Below are 20,701 nucleotides of genomic sequence, written 5' to 3'. Positions count from 1 at the left end.
GCTGAAAGAAGCTATGACAGAGCAGAGGGTGACCATCGGGACGGAGGACTGGGTCACCTGATGTCCTCCTTCCTAACTGCCCAGCAGGGGTGGAAATGTAGAGGGTGAGAGCAGTGAAGGAACAAACCAAGCTCCCACAAAGCCCCTCCTTCCTACTGAAGTGAGATAAGAGTCATCAGAGATGCATGTCAATCAACAGGCATTTATTAAATAGACCAGCCATATGTCCAGAAACATCTACCTGGATTTAGAAAGAAGAGAAACTTCTGCCCAGATTAAGTTTTCCAAATTCTAGCTCCAATGTACATCCAAGCCCCTGAAAAAAAAAAAAAAAAAAAAAAAAGATTTAATTTGATATAATTATCTCATACTGCAAATCAGGAGAATGGGGTTCTAGACCCTGTAAGTGGTCTTGTGGTGCTGGGGCCCTGAATTGTTCCATCAGTAAAATGCACAGGGTGGACCTCACTAAGGGATTTCCAAACCCCCTTTCGACCTCATCACCATGGCTCACCTCTGCTTCCATAGCTGTCTGCAGCTACCCACCTGTATGGGGAATCCGATGAAAAGAAGAGAAGGTGTAGCAATGTTCAGACCAAGAGGCCAGTGGGGACCTGGGGATCATCTTGGAGAGGTGTATGCTGCATCTGGTGGCCGTGCCTGTCCAGGGAGAGAGGAGACAGGACAGTGTCTGGGGAAGGCAGAGCTTCCGGCGCTAGCAGGGTAGGAGGAGACCCAACGAAGGTGACTGTGCTCCTAGGGCTGACATTACAGAGAGGGGACCTCTCGCTCACAGATTTAAGCAAAAAGTGCTACACAGAGGCCCCCAGACACATAGGGCAGGAGGGACAAAGCTCAGGCTCTCATTCACTGTACTGTGGGAAATTTGGCGGCCAGCTACAATGAGGAAGGAACACACCCCACGGCTTTCTTGCCAAGACTATGAGTAACCATAGAGCAACTTGTAGACCTTTCCGGCCATCCCCCCTCTCTTTCCTTCTTCCAAGGAAGTGAAAACACTGGAGCAAATTCAGAAAGTCTAACAGAGCTCTGTGGGGTACCCCCTTCTGGACCTACCCAACAGCGGGGCCCCCCAAACTCTCAATGTACCACCGTCTGTCTGCGAAACCAAGAGACATTGATATGGTGAGTCCCTTGTGTGGAATTACAGAGAAGAGACCCAACAGGCCCTCTGGTCCGACTCTCTGCCCCCAGGCTGATTGCTTCTAAATCATTCCCTTGCAATGGCTGCCCGGTCTCCCGGAGTGTAGTGATGGCAGAGGGAGGCCCCTATGTAGTCAGAGCCCCATAGCTCCCAGTCAGGGAGGACTCTCTTTTCCTGGGAAGCTATTACTTGTGGGGAACCCCAGAACTACCTGAAGTTGTTTCCACCCACCTCTCTGACTCAGGGCTGATTAAAGCCTGGTGACCTCTGATTCACACACACCCCCTTTCTTCACTCACCCAGAGACCACCTCCATCTGTGTGCAGTCTAGTGCAGAAGTATGCTGGGGAGGGGCAGAGCTGCTAGAGAACTGGGATTGGACCCTAAGCCCTTGAAGATTGGAAAATCAGGGTCACAGGTGCCCAGTGCCCTCTCCTCCAAGGCATCTAGCAGGCAGTTTTGCTCTGATGCAACTCTCCGTCAGGCAGGTTCTATGACCTAGGATCCCTGAGGCATGGGCACCTTCCAGGGCAGAAGAGAAGGCAGCCTCTTATCTTCACACTGTAAGCCATGTCCCATCACAGACTGGCTGGCAGGCCTCTCTTCCTCCCGCCCTCAGAGGGCTCCTCTCGGTCCCTTTGACCTCAGCCACAGGCTTGAAGCCTCCATCACACTCAAGAAGCCTCAGAACAGCCTCCTTTCTCAAGGGATCCCCCTTCCTCCCAGAGGTAGGGGAATCTTACGTAGCAGAGGCTGGGCAGGCATAATGCAGCAAAAGCTAACACAGTATCTCCCTTCCACCCAGGGTAGTGTGCACAGTGCGGGCACATGCATGTGTATGGTATGTATGGCCAAATCGTCCCAGTTGCCTGAGAGACAAAGCAGTGCATAAGCCGCAGTCCAGGCAGAGCCACTCCTCCCTCCACCCAAGCTGAGACAGACGCCCCTCTGACACCAGGGTCCCGCTCTGTGGGGAGTATGGGCCTGGCCTGGGTTCCCTCTCTCACACATTCCCTGAGAAAGCCCTGGGGGCCTCTGTGGGAAGGCTTTCCGGATACTTTTATGTCAATAGAGGAAGTCTGGGGCATCACTGGGACAGCCCAGGCCAGGGAGCAGGCAAACTCTGCCAACACTGCAGCCAGGCCACGCCCTTCCCTAATGGGCCTGTAACCCTTTTCCTGGTCCCAGGATGCTCTCTCTGGAACGATAAGCAGGACCCCCGAGGGTCTTGCTGCTGCCTCTCCCCACATGTGCACACCTGTGTATGCACACACACACGCACACACGCCTGCCCAGCTGCTCGCACTGACTCACCAGATCTGATCAGATCAGGCTGCGGCCCACAGATGCAGGGGATTTAAAGCCAGAAGAAATCGTGAGGCTCACAAGAGACTATCCTCATTATTTTACAGAGGAGACCACTGAGGCCCACAGATGCAGTGCCAGGGTCACCCAGCTCCCAGCCCTAGAACCCAGGCCTCTGGGGCCTCTCACAAGTCGCAGATCAGGAAGCTGAGTACTTGGGGAAGGGGTCAGGGCCCCCATACAGAGTGTGGGGTGTGGGGTGCCTCCAGGGGTCTCCTGTGAGGCCAGCGCTTGGTATCATTTAGAGTTCTGATGTCCAGTTCAGTGGCCACTAGCCACATATGCCTACTGCAATGAAAATTAATTAAAAGGTAATAAAATGTTTGAACACGCAGTTCCTCAGCAGCACTAGTTACCTGGAAGTGTTCCACACCAGCCCCATGCACCAGCAGCCGTGTGGGACAGCCCGAGCTGAGCGCTGCTGTGCTCACAGAGCCCCGTGCTGGACAGGCTGATCCGCAGGAGGCAGGTGTGGGGAGCAGGCCGCCTGAGGAGCTATTTGCTGATGAGGTGGACAGGCTGATCCGCAGGAGGCAGGTGTGGGGACCAGCCCGCCTGAGGAACTATTTGCTGAGGAGGGCTGGGTGCCTGTGAAGGACGGAGAGGAAGAGAGAGCGGAGCAAGAACCTGGAGAGAGGAGAGAGGGCACAGGAGGAGGAGGCTGGAGTAAGACAGAGGAGAAGGAAGGGCGGGGAATCCTGTGCCCCCCTCAGCTGCAATCTGACCAACTGCTCCAGTCCAGGGACCTTGACGCTGTCCCCCCACCCTCCTCCGGAAGGGCCAGGACACAGAGCCACAGAGCACAGCCAGGGGCTGCAGATACAGCATCTGGTCATTTTCTAGATCTAAAGAGCCCAACCTGTCCCCCAAAGGATCAGCCCTTGTGCCCAGGGCTCTTCTGTCACCTAGGGGGGCTCCACATTAAGCACCTGGATTCTCAGAAAGGTGGCCCTGCACCTTCTAGCGGGAAGGCCCAGCTCACAGAGGTGACCCTGTGGCCCTCTCACAGTCCCCTGCAGCAAAAATATTCCTTGGACCAAGGGAAGGAAGGGAGGAAGGGAGGGAGGAAGAGGGAGGGAGGGAGCTGAAACTAGTGAAATGACACTGCTCCTCCTGCCACACAAGTTGGATGCATTTTTCAAGCCAAGGGACAACACTGTGATTCAATTCCACAGACACAGAATCCATTTTATCACTTTGTCCGACATTCTTCTAAGCGAGCACTTGAGAATTAGTATTGAGCATCATGTCTGAGGTCTGAATTCCTGGGTTTAATTCCAGTTCTGCTTGCCTAATGGCATGGACAAGCCACTGCCCTCCCCCAGCCTCAGTTCCCTGCTTTGTGGGGCCATTGGGATGAGCAAGGGCACTATGGATGTGAATGAAGGGACCAGGCAGTGTGTGTCAGACCCTCTCCTCTGCCCCAGGCACTTACTGCCAGCAGGAGGCAGAGAAGTATGGGGACAGGATGCCCAGGAGGAGCTCAAAGTGAGGAGAGAAGGGTAAGCCACTGCAGTGCTAGGTGGGGTGGGGTCTACACTGCCTGGAGCCGAGCAGGTATGAGGGAGTAAACAGTGGGAGAAGGGCAGTTGAGGAAGGCATCATAGCATAAGAGAAGTATGAACCAGACCAGAAAAATAAAATCAGGCCTGTCCTGTGGTGCTGAGGTCGCCAGTTCGAAACCCTGGGCTTGCCAGGTCAAGGCACATGTGAGAAACAACTAGGAGCTAATGCTTCCCGCTCCTCCCCCCTCTTGCTCTTTCTCTTTCTCTTTCTCTCTCTTTCTTTCTCTCTCTCCTCTTTGTAAAAATCAATAAGTAAAATCTTAAAAAAAAAAAAAAAAGAAAAATATTAGAAGAGAAAGAAAGAAAATCAGAAGCAGGCATTTGAGACTGAGAAAGTACATAGCCAAGCTCCTAAGGAACCTCAACTCTTACTGGGGAGCCTTCAGTCTCAGGTGGTAAAACCTCTCGGTGCTGGGCCCCAGGCTATCCCCAAGTCTCTGGCCACCCCATCAGGTTGTGTCCTACCTCTCCACCAGGTTGCCGATGCCTCCACAGGACCCCAGGCTGGTGAAGTGTTGACAGCCTACACCCCTCTCAGACCTCCCCATGGTAACAGCGAAGGTCCTCGATGTCAGGGAGATGCTGGAGAAAGTGGCCTGTCCCTTTCCAGATAGCTTCCTGCCCCCAGGCCTGAGCATGACCCAGGAGAGACTTAGGAAGATCTAGACTGGTCTTTTAGCCCAATTTGAGAACACTCAGGGAAACCCAAGAAACTCCAGCAAAAGAGGGGAAAAATCACCTCTTCCCTTCAGAATGGACCTCTGTCACACAGCCCCTTTGTCATGAGGCGCGGGCCAAGGAACACTGACTGCACTGTGGATCAGGAGGCTGAGGTCACGGGCCAGGACACCTGGGCTCCATCCCCAGGTCTGCCCTCGGTGGGACCATAATCTCAAGCAAGTCACTTAAGCTCTCGAAGGCTGTGTTTCCTCCTGCAAACTGGGGGTGACCCTCTCAGCCCTTCCTGTCTCTTGTGAGGGAGGGTTAACTGATGCGGTGGTGTGGAAGCCGCGTCTGACCTGCCTCCCGAGTGGAGAGTGCCCGACACACGGCCAGGACGGCCATGTAATGCTGATACCGAGGCACCACCTCGCAGTGACTCACCTTACCTGTCGCTTCCCACTCTCCCAAACCCCGGACTTATACCTGTGCCTCTCTCAGTGTTCCTTGTGTACCCTGGTGCCCTGGCTGAGGGGCTAAGTAGGACCTGGGGCCGTGCTTTTTCTACCCTGCGTGGTAAGGGAGTGATTGCCTCTACGGGGAGGAAGGGGAGAGGACGGGTAGGGGCACAGAAACCTGCATTCTTGGGATGCTCTGCCCTCCACAAACCCCAATTATTTATAGATGACCTGGAGGCCGGGCTGGGCCAGCACCCTGATGGGAACACTGAGGCTACAGGTTGCCTCATTAACGAGGTTCTTGCCACCGGCAGGCCCTGTCATGGCAGTCCGTGGCTCCCGTCCGAGCTCTGAGCAGAGATCACATTTAGGCAGTTCCAGAGCTCTGGGGAAAGCAAACCAAGGCTGCCTCTCCATCCTCAGGGGATCGGGGACTCTAATTCTGCCCATCTCACCTCCCTTGGATGCTACCAGTCATCAGGACCCCCTGCCATTCCCCAGGGGCTTGTCCATGGCCGGTGAGTTGTTTATTTCCACTACACATTTTTATCCCAAGTGATATAGGTTCGTCTGACCAATTTCCACAATCAAATTGGGGGTGAGGGTGTTGGACAGGGAGGCTCAAAGAACAATCTGAGTCTCTCATTGAGCTAATCCTGGGAACACAGGGCCAAGTATCTCTTTTTTAAAAATACTCCCTTCGTAGCAGGTCACCCTGGCCTGCAGCCACAACACCCAAGGCTGTGATCTCACCAGGCTCCAAGAAGCCAAACAGGGCCAGGCTTGGCTAGTCCCTGAGCGGGAGATCTCCCAAGCAAAACACAGGTGCTCTGGTGATTCAGCAGGCCAGTCCCTCCCTCCAAGTCCAGGGCTTCTCAGGTGTTAGAGCTGAGGCTAGGCTGACCCTGTGAGCTCCTATCGGGGCCTGGGCGGAGGAAGAAGGTGTGTGTGGTGCCTCTGCTGGGCTAAGTGCCCTCTCTCTGCCGCCACCATGTGTCCCCAGTGTTGGCACTGCTCTGCAGAATCAGGGTGTCAGTGCTTCCTCCCTCCCCATCCCCTGCCCACTTCCTCAGGCTGCTCAGCCATCGACCTAAATTCCTTGGGCTGCTTCAAACAGATAAGAGATGGAGGAGGGAAAGGCAGCCTGTGAGGGACCTCGGGCTCGGGAACCGGCTGGCCCCCATCCCAAACAGCTCGGGGCTGCCCCAGGGGGCTCCTGGCCTCAGCCCCCGGGATGGTCCCCTCTGATTTGGGAACGGGTGAGGATGAAAGGGGTCCATTAAATGAGGGCAGTCATTAGCCTGTTTTATGAGTACACAGATGTTCATTACACCCAACCCTGTCATTAGAGGCTACAGGGAGAGCTCAGGCCCTTTCTTTACTACATTAGAAACTGGGGTGTTTCTTCCCCAAAGGGAGTTCTGCCTCTCTTCTGACAGGGGATCTTTCCAGGAGGTCAGTAGCCTCTACTCCAGACCTGATTCTTACTCCCTTCCCTGTTCCTCCACCCCCAATCCTTCCTTCCTCAGAAGCCAGGCAACTCAAGAGGATGTGACAATGGCCTGGGGTTTCTTGGGGATGAGGAGGCCCTGGAAGGACCCTGGAGAAGCCCAGACCTGACAGCTGGAGTCTGGAAATAAGGGCCTTTCCAGCCCAGCACATGGGTTTCCCTCCCCTTCCCCTGCCAAGCACCACTCTTTTCAGGTAGAGTACCCCCATTGTACCTCCTCCAGGAAGTCCTCCCTGTCCCCTGACTAGGCCCTCTGTAAGTCTTTTTTTTTTTTTAAAGCTTTTTTCTTATTTTTTTTTATTTTCTATTTTATTTATTCATTTTTAGAGAGGAGAGAGAGACAGAGAGAGAGGGAGAGAGAGGAGAGAGAGACAGAGAGAGAGAAGGGGGGAGGAGCTGGAAGCATCAACTCCCATATGTGCCTTGACCAGGCAAGCCCAGGGTTTTGAACCGGCAGCCTCAGCATTCCAGGTCGACGCTTTATCCACTGCGCCACCGCAGGTCAGGCTGTAAGTCTTCTTAGAACTCATCACACCTGTAATTACCTCTTTACTCTCGTGTCCCCACCAGACTGTGAGTCACCCACACATGGCACTGTGCTTAGCACTTAGCAGGAGCTCAGTAAAAGTGCCTTGTGTTGACAGTAGCCAGGAGCCGGGGCAGGTGAACTGGGATAGAAAGAGGAACTCACCCCTAGCCCCAGTCTTCTCTCTCTGCCTTTCACACAGTGTGAGTGATCAGATGGTCTAGCTGCTTCCTCAAGGCCCTAGTCAGTGAGTAACTGGAAAGCAACCCATCTGCCATTGTCTAGACCCCCGTTAGGCAAACTGCGGCTCGCAAGCCACATGCAGCTCTTTGGCCCCTTGAGTGTGGCTCTTCCACAAAATACCACGTGCAGGCGCTACCTCAATAAGGAATGTACCTACCTATATAGTTTAAGTTTTAAAAATTTGGCTCTCAAAAGAAACTTCAATCGTTGTACTGTTGATATTTGGCTCTGTTGACTGATGAGTTTGCCGACCACTGGTCTACACAGTGCCCTCACTTACCTCCTAAATTTGACCCCTTCACACAAATCTCACTGAACAGCTAGTTGGATGTCTCCTTGCAATTGGCCCCCTTCCTGTAGGGGAATACACAGTGACAGAATAGAGCAGGCGATGGAGCAGGGTCAAGCCCGCACTCCCCTAAAGCCAGCCCCTTATGCATGACAGGACCACAGGCTCAGAGGCAGAGGAGGGGTGCAGGCTTGCCATTTTCCCCATTAGGGCTGGAAGCCTAAGCAGTAATAGGTTGGAGCCCACCCTGCTGGTGCAGGCCATGGAGGCTGAATAGAGTGTGGGCAGACCCCACGGAGAAGAGCAGGACTCCCGTGCTGGCAGATTAATCAGCTGTCATTTGCATTCATTAAAGGCCCCTTGCTTGTGCACTGCAGCCCAGGATGCCGGGGCAATTTACTGCTCACAACTGAAATGTTCTGGGGAGAAGTTTGTGTCACCCCCTAGGCATAGCCCAAGGATGGACCCAGCAGCCTAGAATCCCAGACCCCTAGGGTGGAAAGCCTCTGAGGGCCGGCCACATGGGTGGAGACTAAAGGAGGCAGGCTGAGCCCCAGACCCAGGAACCTGGGAAGTCAGCAGCTGTGGAGCCGGAGGCCGCGGACCTTTGACCCCTTTGGGCTTCTTCCCTGCTGTCACCCTGTCCCCTTTCCTCCATCTCCTCATGGCCCTGGGCACTGTCACCTGGAACACCTCCTCAAGGTTGTGCAAAGACTCATTTCAACACACTTTGAAATGATGATCCCCCTGGGGGGGAGAGCTGGGAGCCAAGTACTGCTACTGACCCCAGCCCAGCTGCCCACCTGCCAGAAGGAGGGCAGTCACCAGCTCCACGGCACCCAGGGACCTTCCCATTGACCTGTGGAGCTCAGCTTAGGGGCCCTGAACAGATGGCCACCCACTGAAGGAGCAGTGCGGGGCCCAGGTTCATCTGGCCCCATGGAAAGGGAGAGGGCTGGCGGTCTCCCTCCCCTCCCTGGGGCTGTGTCAGTCCCCAAGCAGTCCAGAGATGATGGGACAGCTAAGGGTCAGGGTGGGGTTTACTGGGCTCAGCCTAGGTTGTTTTTTCATGGTAATTTCCAAGCTCCCAGACTGGCATTTGCCTGTGGACACTGTAAAAGGTGACACAACAGAACGAGGGCACGCCCTGGCTCTGGCCGATGTCGGCATGGCCCCGGATGTCAGGCCTTGGATGCCAGTGGGCCACAGTCACTGTTCTGGCCCAGATGAGCGAGCTTGGCTTGACCCAGGCAGGCAGGGGCACAAGGACCCACTGTGCAGGCCTTAGAATGGCCAAGGGCCTGAGTGTAGCCCGGCAGCTTGGGACAGCAGCCTTGCTGAGGTGTCTCTGAGGGGAGAAAATGCAGAAATGGAGGATGTCAATTGGCTGCAGGTCTCCTTCTGGGACTAGGGCCCTAGAGCAGACCCTGACCCACAAACCTAGGCCACTCACACACCCTCCTCTGGTCGCAGGCTACAAGGAAGGGCCATGCCCTCTTGCCTCCTCCTTTCCCAAGGTCCCTGAACTCCTGGGCAATGACCGTTTCTCCCCTCAGATAGGATTGGGAGTGCAGAGCATGATGGGGGAAGGGAGCACCAATGGGTGTAATGGTGTGTCAGCACCCTGTAGAGCACCTGTCAACAGTGCACCCAGCTGTGACCACATGGGTCCCCCCAATGGGAGAGGCCGCCTTGTCCCACTCCAGAAACTCAGAAGCTCTGATAGGCAGTAATGCCAAGAGTCACTGATCTGGAGGTGCTTTTTGCAGCTCCAAGAAGGGTTGCAGGAAGAGGATGTGCACACCACACCTGGTGTCTCCGCTTCTGGCTGAGCCCCAACCCCTCAAGTCCAGCCCCTCTGACCAGGAGCCTGACCAATCCAAATAATCTGACTTGGGAGCTGGAGCCACCCCAGGACCTAGAGGCCAGCCACCCTGCCCCAGGAAGGGTGATGCCAAGGACACTCCGGAACCTGGAAGTGACCTGAAAGGGGAGAGGGTCAGGAACAAGAGCTTGGATGGTCCCACCTCAGCTGCCACCACAGGTCTGATGAGGAGCCACCTGTTCAATTCAGAGAGCCTGGCAGCTAGCGAAGACTCTGGGGCAGCTGCTCAGGCACCCAGGTACAGGCTCAGGTTCTGGTCTAAAGGGAGAGTCTGACTCACTGGGTCTGGGCTGGAGCCCCTGCTGCTGCTGCTCTGAGTATCAAAGAGTCCAAGGGAATAGGACCAAGGTCACTCTCCGTCCCTCTGAAAAGAGCAAGATGTGGTTGGAATGAGACTCTGACTTGTCACACTTTCTAAGGAGCACTGGGTCTCACAAAGCCTCCAAATCTTGCCTGCGTCTTATCTAGCTCAAAATTTTTGATCCCCAATCTTTCTTCCAGAAAGTCTCTGTCCTTCCTTCCTTTTTTCCTCCCTTTCTCTTTCCTTCTTTCTCTCTTTTCACAAGGCAGCCCCAGGCCTGGGGTTTTTTGGTGAGAAAGGAGGAAGGAGGCCCTGCTTTACCTTCTCTCTAGAGCTGTGCATGGGAACCCAAGACAGGGTAGAAGGGGAGATGACACAGGGAGCCCAGGAGCCCGACTCCCACCCCTGCTGCCAGCTTCCCCCAGGGAGGCCATGGCGGGGCTCACCGCTGACCACTGGGCTCCCCTCCCTGCACCATTTTCCCCCACTCTCTCCCCCTGCCCCAGCTTTTGTGGCCTGGATCCTCCCGGACTACCCACATCTCATAGACGGTACACGGGAGGGCAGGGTCGCCCACAGACAGTTGGCCATTTCCTGGTTGGCAGTGGAGAGCAGGGTGGGACAGGGTGGGAGGCTGAGGGCCACCTCTTAGGAAAAGAGAGGAGGTGAAAGGTTAGTAGGGCAGAGGCAGAGGAGATGGTGGAGCCAGGTGCTCTGGGAAGCAGGCGATGCAGGGGTCCCCGCTCTACAGACCTGGGACAGCTCTCATAGCCCCTCCCGGGAACAGCCCAGACAGCAGTGTCCCCTGACCAGTCACAAGCCTTGAGGTACCACTCCCCAGGCCAGGTGGGTGCTAGCTGGCTGCTGGCCTCCTATGTCCAGCTGAAGTTGGGAAACCAAGGTCTGGTGACGTCACCTCCTCCCATTGGATAGGTCCTCCCCAGTTCCTCCTGTCCTCCCCTCCTGAGCTTGAAGCCACCCAGCCAGAAAGACTGCATGCTGGAGATGAGAGACAGAGGTGATAAGAGCTCCCTCCTCTCCAGTTGGGTCTGATTGCCAAGCCCTGTTTGTTAGAGCAGTGGTCCCCAACCTTTTGGGGCCATGGACTGGTTTAATGTCAGAAAATATTTTCACAGACCGGCCTTTAGGGTGGGACGGATAAATGCATCGCATGACCGAGACAAGCATCAAGAGTGAGTCTTAGACGGATGTAACAGAGGGAATCTGGTCATTTTTTTTTTAAATAAAACATCGTTCAGACTTAAATATAAATAAAACGGAAATAATGTAAGTTATTTATTCTTTCTCTGCGGACCAGTACCAAATGGCCACAGACCGGTACCGGTCCGTGGCCCCAGGGGTTGGGGACCACTGTGTTAGAGGATTAGCTACAGCCATTGCCTGATTGTCCTGCTGCTCCCAGGAGAGTGGAGAGGCCAACCTGCAGCCTCCTGCTATGTAGGGGAGGAGCACAGGATCACAGCACCAGGGCCTGCTCCTGGCACTAGGCTCCCAGCTCCTGCTGAGGCTCCCCTCTCCGCTACAGCCTGCTATTGTCACTCAGACTCTAGGAGAGTAACTGACCAGCTCAATTCTTACTTACAGACCTCAGTCCTAATCAGCCGCTGTCTCCTGCCAGGGGCCTGGAGATTCCTTTCCACACTTCACATTGGACATCCCAAGCCCGTGGTCCGATCTTTAGCCTCCCCACTGGCCCTTTCCCAAATGCCCCTCACTCTGTTTCTCACCTCATGTTCAGTCCCTGACAGGTCCACCAGTGAGACCTGCCTTGGAGAGGGTGTGTGTGTGCCTGCGTGTGCACATGTGTGAGCAAACATATCTTTGTCTTGTGAGTGTGTATATGTGAGTATATATGTGAGTTGGTATGTGTGTGTGAGTGTGCATGTGTGAGTATATGTGTGAGTGCATATAGATATGTATGTGTTTGAGCATGTGTATGTGAGGATGTGTACATGCGTGCATATTGTGTGAGCATGACTGTGTCTGTGTGTATATGAGTGTGAGTGAGCATTATGAGTGCATATGTGTATAAGAGCATGGATGTCTCTGGGCGTGTGTCCCTAAGTGTGTGAGCTTATATGAGTGTATGTGGGCATTTGTGCATAAATGTGTGAGTGTGGGGACTATATGTGAACATGTGTGTGTGCATGTAAATGTACATGTGGATGTATGAGCATGAGTGTGAGCTCATGTGCATGTTGTGTGAGTGTGTGAACACGTGGTGAGGGGAAGGCAGTGTGACTCATCGCTCTCCCTGCTCCGGCTCTCACCCCGCCACCCCCTCTCGGACCCACAGCCAGTAAGGTAGCCATGCTCCCCTCCCTCCTCTCCCTTCCAGGAGCCCAGGCCTCCAGTGCAGCCGCTCCCCACTCACCCTCTGCGCTCCCACTCCTTCCCCCAGTTTTGGAAAAGTCTTGCCACTGTTTTGCTTCCCTTGCTCCCATCACCAGGCAGTTTCTGGCCAAGTTTCCACCTGACAGCAGAGCCAGCAGCATCTTAGTTCCTCCCAGGCCCAGGACCCTCTGTCTAACCCCCATGGCGGGACCCCACCTGAGCCCTCCTCCTCCGAGGCTCTCTCTCCGGACCCTCCTCTAGGCTGCCTGTGCCCTATCACTCTGTCTGCGAATGTGTCTCCATAGGGTGAGGGAAGAAAAAGGAGCAAGGAGCAAGAGAAGGAAGGAGGCCAGGCTCAGATGGTGTCATTAGGAGATATTAATGCCCCTCATCAAGGCATATTAATAAACATTATGTGCCATGCATTCCACGCATGCTGGGTGAGTGCAGACCCAGCAGGATGGGCCCCACATTCACAGCTGAATGACCTCTGAGCCCACGGCACAGCCATTAGCCTCATGAGGGTGACCCTGTCAGGAGACTCCTTAGGCCCATCACAGCAAAAGAAAGCTCACAGGATGCTCTCTGGCCACTGTGCCCCTCTTTCCTCCACTGAGCCCAGGAAAGGGGAGCCGTAATGACCTGTACACTTGTATGGCACTGCAGGACTTTAGAATATTTCATTTCCTAATTTCATCTTTACAACAGCTTTGAGGAAACCAGGGTAGGAATCATTACCATTGCCACTGTATAGTTAAGGAATCTGTGGCACTGAGCAGTGTCTGGCTCAAAGTCATGTAGCTAATTGGTAATGACATTGGATAGGAGCCCAGGCTGTGTTAACAGCTCTGTCTCCAGTCAAGTGAGGCTGCATCAGCTGGATTTCCCTAGTTCTGGCAGCTGCCAGAAATCTGACCACAAAGCACAGCCCCTCAGAGGGCCACTGGCCTCTGCCCTCCCTGTGCGGTTTCTGAGAATCAGAACAGGCAGGGCTCTGAGGGTCACTGAGCTTAGCAGAAAATGTCCTGAATGGCGGGAGCCAGAGTGAGCGTATTTGTGTAAAGCTGCTGAACGCAGAATGCCTGCCACAGAGATGGTCCTCCTGTCTTTGAGTACTGACCACTACTGCATAAATGTTCAATCATCTGCTCCTGAGGGGGTCTGATCAGGGGGACACTGAACAACCACTCTTTTTGTGTTTCTGCACTGTAGCCCAGTGCTGTAGCAGGGCACAAAATCAGCCATTCACTGTGACAACCACAGTAGTGCTTAAAATTACATAAGGCTTTGTCCGGGTGTGTTTAAGAAGATAAGAACTAGCCTGACCTGTGGTGGCGCAGTGGATAAAGTGTCGACCTGGAAATGCTGAGGTCGCCGGTTCGAAACCCTGGGCTTGCCTGGTCAAGGCACATATGGGAGTTGATGCTTCCAGCTCCTACCCTCCTTCTCTCTCTCTGTCTCTCCTCTCTCTCTCTCTCTCTCTCTCTCTCTCTCTCTCTCTCTCTCTCTTTGTCTCTCCCTCTCCTCTCTAAAATGAATTAAAAAAAAAAAACAGTAAGAAGATAAGAACTAGTGTTTCAATAAGATCATTCTCCGCCTGACCAGGCAGTGGTGCAGTGGATAGAGTGTCAAACTGGGATGCGGAGGACCCAGGTTCGAGACCACGAGGTCGCCAGCTTGAGCGCAGGCTCATCTGGCTTGAGCAAAAAAGCTCACCAGCTTGGACCCAAGGTCGCTGGCTCAAGCAAGGGGTTACTCGGTCTGCTGAAGGCCCGTAGTCAAGGCACATATGAGAAAGCAATCGATGAACAACTAGGGTGTCGCAACGAAAGGCTGATGATTGATGCTTCTCATCTCTCTCTGCTCCTGTCTGTCTGTCCCCATCTACCCCTTTCTCTGACTCTTTCTCTGTCCCTGTAAAAAACAAAACAAAACAAAAAAACACAAAAAAAAAAACCTTAAAAAAAAAAAGATTATTATCCAAAATAGTTAAGATAAAAGGAGTTGGGGAGCTAAAAATATAAGATTCAAGAGTTCAGAGAAGTGTGCTTATGCAGAAGACCCAATTCCCCACAGGATTCCCGATAAATGAGGCATTCCAGCAAACTGTTGTTGATACTGAAAGCTTCAGCTTTTGTTCCTTGTATCTAGAAATAGCAGCCTTTAGTCTAAACTAACAGTGATGCATAATAATTATACCTAGCTATCAACTCATGATACTTGCTCTCAGCCTATCTTAATATTTCTGGTCTGTTTCTAAGAGGAGTGGTTTTAATAAGGCCATGCACTGTGTTCTTTATCCTTTTTCCTTCCCACCTTCCTGCCAAGCCGACTTTGAAGCCACAGTCAGAGAATGGGTGATGTGTAACAGGCAAGGGTCAAAGAAGCATGGGCCCACCATCTCCTGAGGTCCAAACCAGTCTCTGCCTCAGAGTTTGGGCAAGTTTCCCCAAGCCGGACGTAAGATGGGAGTTCAGCCAAAGCAGGCTCCAGAGGGGACCATGGGCTAGAAGCTGGCACCCCGTGTGACGAGAAGCTTTGGGACCCAAATACAAAGGAGACGGTCATGTGTTCTCAAGGCTGTTTTCTCTACATGAGATGGTCCAGAGATTCTTTTTCCTGCTAGTTTTTTATTCCACGTTGTTGTTTTTTTTAATTATTTTTACATTGAACACATAGTATTTTAATAACCTGGGAGGGAAAAGTGACAGTTTGTAAAAGGGAGGTTTTGGGGTTTGGGGATCCCAGACTCCCCTGCTCTCAGAGAGACTATGGTGAAGGGGTTCCGCTTCATCCAGCTCTGACCTGCCACAGAGGTGGTGTCCCAAAGCCAGGCAGAGAGGCAGCTCCCCCACCCCTTCTGATGACCCTCTTGGGACATGGTAGCTAAATATTTGGACAACAGAAGAGGTCTTGCCCAGGGCCTATAGACCCATAGTTAAGGTGGCTGAGAGCTTTGATTCTCAGAAACCAGAAGCATTGCTTTCCCTTCCAGCCTAACTCCAGCCCACATTTCCAACCTTATTTTGAGCTTCCTCCAGGCCCAACTGTTCCTTTCATGCCTTGTTTACATATTTACATATTGCTTTTTTGGTTTCTTCCACTGAGCTGCCCTTCCCCTTCCCTGTCTAGTCCACTGAAAACTGCAGGTCCTCCAAGACCCAGACAGAGTCTTCAGCCTCCTTTCAATGCTCCCCCTGATTACTGCACAGGCAGTTACAACTCCCTTCCTCTGTGCTCCTCCACCATTTTCTATAGACTTCAACCATCTAGGCTCACGACAGCTATTTCTTTGTTGACTTATGTGCCCCCCCTGGACCATGAGATCTTCAACACCATAAAATGCACCTCATTCATATTTCTATGTCCAACACAGGGTTTCTCATTCATTGATTCGTTTATTTACCAACCTCCCCAGCCATCAGTACTCCTTGGGACCAAGTCTCTGCTAGGCACTATCACGTACACACAGGTGCATGACAGCATGACTTATTTAGGAGGCATGTGCGCTTCCATGTGGCCTGGAACAAGGGGCCTGGACAGCCTGTACTTTTTAAGACACAGACAACCTTGGCCTTGGAAAATCTTGCCTCATAACCCAGAGTCATGGAGTGTAGAGAAGCCCTGGGCAAAGTCTATCCCACCTGGATAACTACTTACTCCAGAAAGCAACTCATTTCCCCCCAGCCGTATCACGCCACACACCGTTTGGCATTTGAAGACCTAGGGAAGTAACTGACTTCAGATCTGAAGCCCAACTAGAGATCAAAATGTAAAAGTCCTGTTGCCACTCAGTGCCAAGAGCCCAGAATCGACTGGCCATCGTGGGTGTAGTCTAAAAACGACATTCACATGCAATCCCCACTGCCTAGGAAGATGCCAGGAAGAGGCCTGTCAGGTCTTTGATGTTGACACTTCTTGAGGGAAACTGGTGCACAAAATAATTGGCTATCCTACATCCTGGGGTCTAGAATCTCCCAGAAGAGCTCAGGTCTGTGCCTCCTTCCCACCACCTCCCGGGAACTCTGCTCCACCCACCACAGGGACTGGCACTCCTTTCCCTGGCCCTGGGGCAGAAAGCAGGCCATAAGATGAATTGATCACAGCCTCTCCTTTGGAGCAAGCACAGTCTGGGTCTGGAGGCTGGGTCCTCTCCAGGCTGGGTCCTCTCCAGGCTGATGTTAGGCCCCGGGGGCTCCCCAAGCCCAGGGGCTATCAGTGCCTTCCACTTACTCAGCTCTTGTTAACACAGACTGCTGGGTAGCACTTTCCAATCCTGTGCCTTTTCCTGGCTCCTTTGCCTCTTGGCAGCTTGCAGGCAGCTGTGCGAAACAGCAAGGAGCTTTCTTGTTCGGTGCCAGTGTCACTGAGCCTGGAACTCTGTTTCTATTTTTCCCTGTTTTTCAGTCCCCACCCCACCCGTCAAGTGCTCGGTTTTGCTCATTTCTCCCTTCACTCTTATTTGGCTCCACGACATCTTTCTGTACTTTACCGTTCAAGTTCAGAAGTCTTCTGATGGCCTCCCAGCCAGAGGTAAAAAGTAGGACTGACCACTCTAACTAGGGTTTGCAGCCAGGCAGAAGTGATTGAATCCTCGTGTCCAGATGGAAGAAGAGGTGGGCAGAGAGATTAAATTATCTCCCTCAAACTCAAGGAACTACGTAGCTGACCCTCCACTTCGGAGGTCAGCAAGCCCAAGTACCTGGGGCCTTCACAGACACCCAGGTGGGCGGCCAGCTGACTGTAGGTAATTGAAGTGGAATGAGGACACTGAGCCAGCCTCCTCACTGGGCCCTGCGCTGAGCCAGGCCCCTTTCCCACCCACCAGACTTTACAAATCTGCCACCTCAAAGAGCCCTTACCTAGAGCAGTCCCCAGGCTTGAGGAGTGGAGGGATGTCTCTGGACCCTCAATTCTCAGAAAATGTAGCTGTTTTGCCTATCCCCATGGGGACAAGAAACAAAGAATAGAGGTGACTTCTATCTAGTTGGCTCATCTGTTTGTCATTCTCCAAGGGCTTCATATATCAGGGACCAGTTATGTCAGGGAGCTCTAGGGCCTGGTCCTGAAGAACAGAAGGATCCAGGTGTAGATGGCAGCAGTTTGGTCCTGTCTAAAGAGCTCATTAGGACCTTTAAATGCTCAGGATTTATAAGGACAGTCTCTTGTTTTTCTTAAAAGTTGGTTCCCAGTGCATGTGTGTACCTGTCTGCATGTGTACATGTGGGGTTTGGGCTGGGAGGATGATGAACATCAGGTTCCCCATTTCCAAAAGAGACTGGTAGCACAAAGCACTGCCTTCTCAAGATCCCCCAGTCCCTGACACCCAGGAGGGCCCAGGACAGTTCTCAGGCCCAGACCTGGAGGGCGCCTGTCCTGACAACTGAAGAACCACCCCGGGCTTCTCGTGTCCTTGAGGATCAGGCGGCGGACTACTTCTACATTGTTTGTAATTTCTGCAATTATTTCCTTTCTTTAACCTTAGCATTTAGATAAGTTTCTTGTGAAAATGTCAGCCTGTCTTAGCTACAGTAAGGGAAAGGATTTGTCTGCACCCTGGGCCCATCTTAAAGAGAAGCGGCAGACCTGGGGGCAGGGGTGGGGGCCAGGTGAGGCAGCAGGGTGAGGGGGAGACTTCAGCAGACCCTCCCCCCTGCAGGCTTTTCTTCCAAATCTCCTCTCTGCTCAGACTTGACAGGGTTGGGGTCTGCCTGTCAAATTCTGGGCTCATCTTCTAAGTTCAGGGCACTTCCCTCAGTTCCACACCCCTGGGAAGTGCTCAGAATGATAGATTTCTTTCTCTCTTCTCTGGAAACATCTCTAAATTTCATTCATCCCCAGAGATGTCCAGCTTTCTAAGGTGATGTCAGGCTAAATGTGGTCCTGCAAGCCACGGAGATGCTTTAGGAAAGCTCATGTTCCACGGTGGTGGGGCAAGGGAACCATTTTCACTGTAGCCCCAGACCTCCTGCTAATATCTGTGTATTTTAATAATGTTTTTTTTAAGCCTCCTAGACAAGTGATGGGGTTGTCATGATGTCATAGAAAAAGCACACACATATACACACAAGATGCAAACTGAAAGGACAAACAATAAAAGCACAAGGCAGCGCTGCAGGTCAAAGACATGAGACCCTGAGCTAGTGGGTCTCAAAGGTCAAAGGGTCTTAAGGCCCTTCCTCCAAGAATAGTGTGGAAGTCTCCTACTTGCTCCTGTGGCTCTGGATGAGTGGTGTGAACTCTCGGGGGACTGAACTTTCTCATCCTTTGAACTTGTTTTCCTAAGGTGTTGATTCTATGGTAGAAATTTTAGACCCCCTAGGACAGACCAGTGAGAGAAGGCAGTTTAGCTGATGCTCACCTCAGTGAGACTAAATAACAGCCATGCTGAGCACACACTCTGTCCTTCCTCAGAGCCTTCCTTTCCTGCTCTTCCTTCCAGCAAGGACCAGCACCTGCCCAGATGATTAGCTCCAGAGAGACCTGAAAGCCTCTGAAGGCCCCTGAAGCTCTCCGCCCAGGGCCCCCGCAGCTGCCTCAGCTCAGCTCAGGGGCAGTGGGCCCAGTGAAGGCAGCAGGGGGGGGCCGCTGGCTTTACACAATGAGTCGTAGAGTGTGCTGTGTGTCTGTGCCAAGCTGGCCCCAGCTGATGAGAAAAGGCTCCTCAGAGGGAGAGGGAAGGGAAGAGAGCCTTCCCACCCTGATCAAGGCTGTGGATCAAACTTTCCATGCTGCTCAGCACACACTGCTCCCTGACCCCAGGGGCCCGGCCCCCACCCCCACCCCTCCAGTGCCACACAGAGGAGAGAGGCCTGTTGATCACTCTGGGTGGGACCCAAGCCTGTGGGGAATTGAAAAGAAGCAGCCAGCTTAGGTTGCTATTGTTTTTGTTGAAACAAACCTCTGGCTGGATTGACTTGGAGAGGAATGAGGGGGAGGCTGGGAGTTCAGAGCTGGGCTAGGCTGGGTGGGGCCAGGCTTCCCTGGGATCATCCTCCTTCTCTCAATCTTGCTAGGGTGGCCAGAGAGCTATTTTGGGAGGGTAGCTGCTAGGCCTAGGCCCGTAGCTCCTTTCCTAGGAGAGAAGGGTGCCCGGGAGCCTCTATTCCCCAATCCTTTCCCCTCATCTTGATACCCCTGGCATCTCAGCCCCTGGCCACACCAGGACCTAATGACAGCCCTGGATAAGGCAAGGCTCAACCTTGGGAGAGCCGGGGGACAAGGAGAGAGGGCCAAGGCAGAGCCAGACTGTGCTCTGCTGTGTCAGAGGGACTAGATGCTCCCGAGCAAACAGGTCCTGGGTGAGGGAGGTGGAGGATGTCCAGGGAAAGAGATCTCACCTGTGGGAGCCAAAGAAAGCAAAATGGGAGGGGCCAAAGGCGAAGGGGTCCATCTCGCTATGGTCTCCTGCCCTTTCCCCCAGCCAAAGGCCACCAAGGCCAAAGGAGGCCCAAAGTGAGAACAGTCAGTGGGCAGACTGCAGCCTAAAGGAGAGGAGGTGGGGGTTTATAGGATAGGGGGGTGGGCTTTAGTTTTATAAAAAGTAAATGACACTGGGAGTTGGGTCACCAAGATGACCCTGAAGTTTTCCACAGAAGACTAAGGCAAAATTCCACACTCCTCCTCAATACCTCCTGCCACATTTTCCATCCCCCATCACCACCCTGAGCACCCCCATTTTCCAGCACCACCCTGAGCACTCCAAGTCCCCACTACCTTGAGCACCCCACCCCCATCAGCAGCTGCAGAATCGCTGCGGAGAGAGAAGCAGGGGCTATACCTGGCAGGGGCTGTACCAGGCAGGGCCTGTGGAAAGGTGTCCAGGGCACAGTTAGGTGTCGGCAGAATCAATGAAGAGCCACACTAATCATCGTCATTAAGGTTATAAAACCCCACACCTAGGGGCTGTAGGCTCCCTGGCACAGCCTAGCACCCCAGGCTGTGGCACAGACCCAGGACCCGGCTCCAGCCCCTTTCATCTGAGCATCCCGGTCCTGCACAAACATTAATTAGTGCCTGCGCCCAGAATCACCTCATTATCCCACAGAAACTGAGCAGAGGGACGAAGGGAAGAGAAGAAAAAAGAAAAGGGAAACTGAGGCTGTGCAGCAGCCAAAGAACCTTCCTGAAGAGTATAGGCTGAGTCCGGCGGAGGCTAGGGAAGAAGCTGCCTCAGAATCAGGCCTTCTCCCCTTCCTGATCCTTCTGGTTGCTTGGGCAGCCATCAGCCTAATGTTCTGAAGGCCCAAAGACAGCCCGAAGCATGGTCTGGCTTAGCAAGCCTCTGAGCACTGTCAGTCCCTGCCTCAGAGCCCACCCGACCCCACAGGCTGAGTATGTCCTGTGCTTCCTCTGGGGGCACAGATGGCCAGGGTGAGG

At 53.3% G+C, this 20,701-nt stretch overlaps 1 protein-coding gene across 2 annotated transcripts in view; it reads left to right on the top strand.

The window, feature by feature from the left end:
• The window catches only part of PEBP4 (phosphatidylethanolamine binding protein 4), a 233,666-nt gene that overhangs the window by 199,298 nt on the left and 13,667 nt on the right, over nucleotides 1–20,701 (top strand). The window lies entirely within an intron of this gene.

Source organism: Saccopteryx leptura, chromosome 1 (assembly GCF_036850995.1).
Source record: "Saccopteryx leptura isolate mSacLep1 chromosome 1, mSacLep1_pri_phased_curated, whole genome shotgun sequence".
NCBI classification, from domain to species: Eukaryota; Metazoa; Chordata; class Mammalia; order Chiroptera; family Emballonuridae; genus Saccopteryx; species Saccopteryx leptura.
This window is presented reverse-complemented; position numbering and strand designations above follow the sequence as displayed.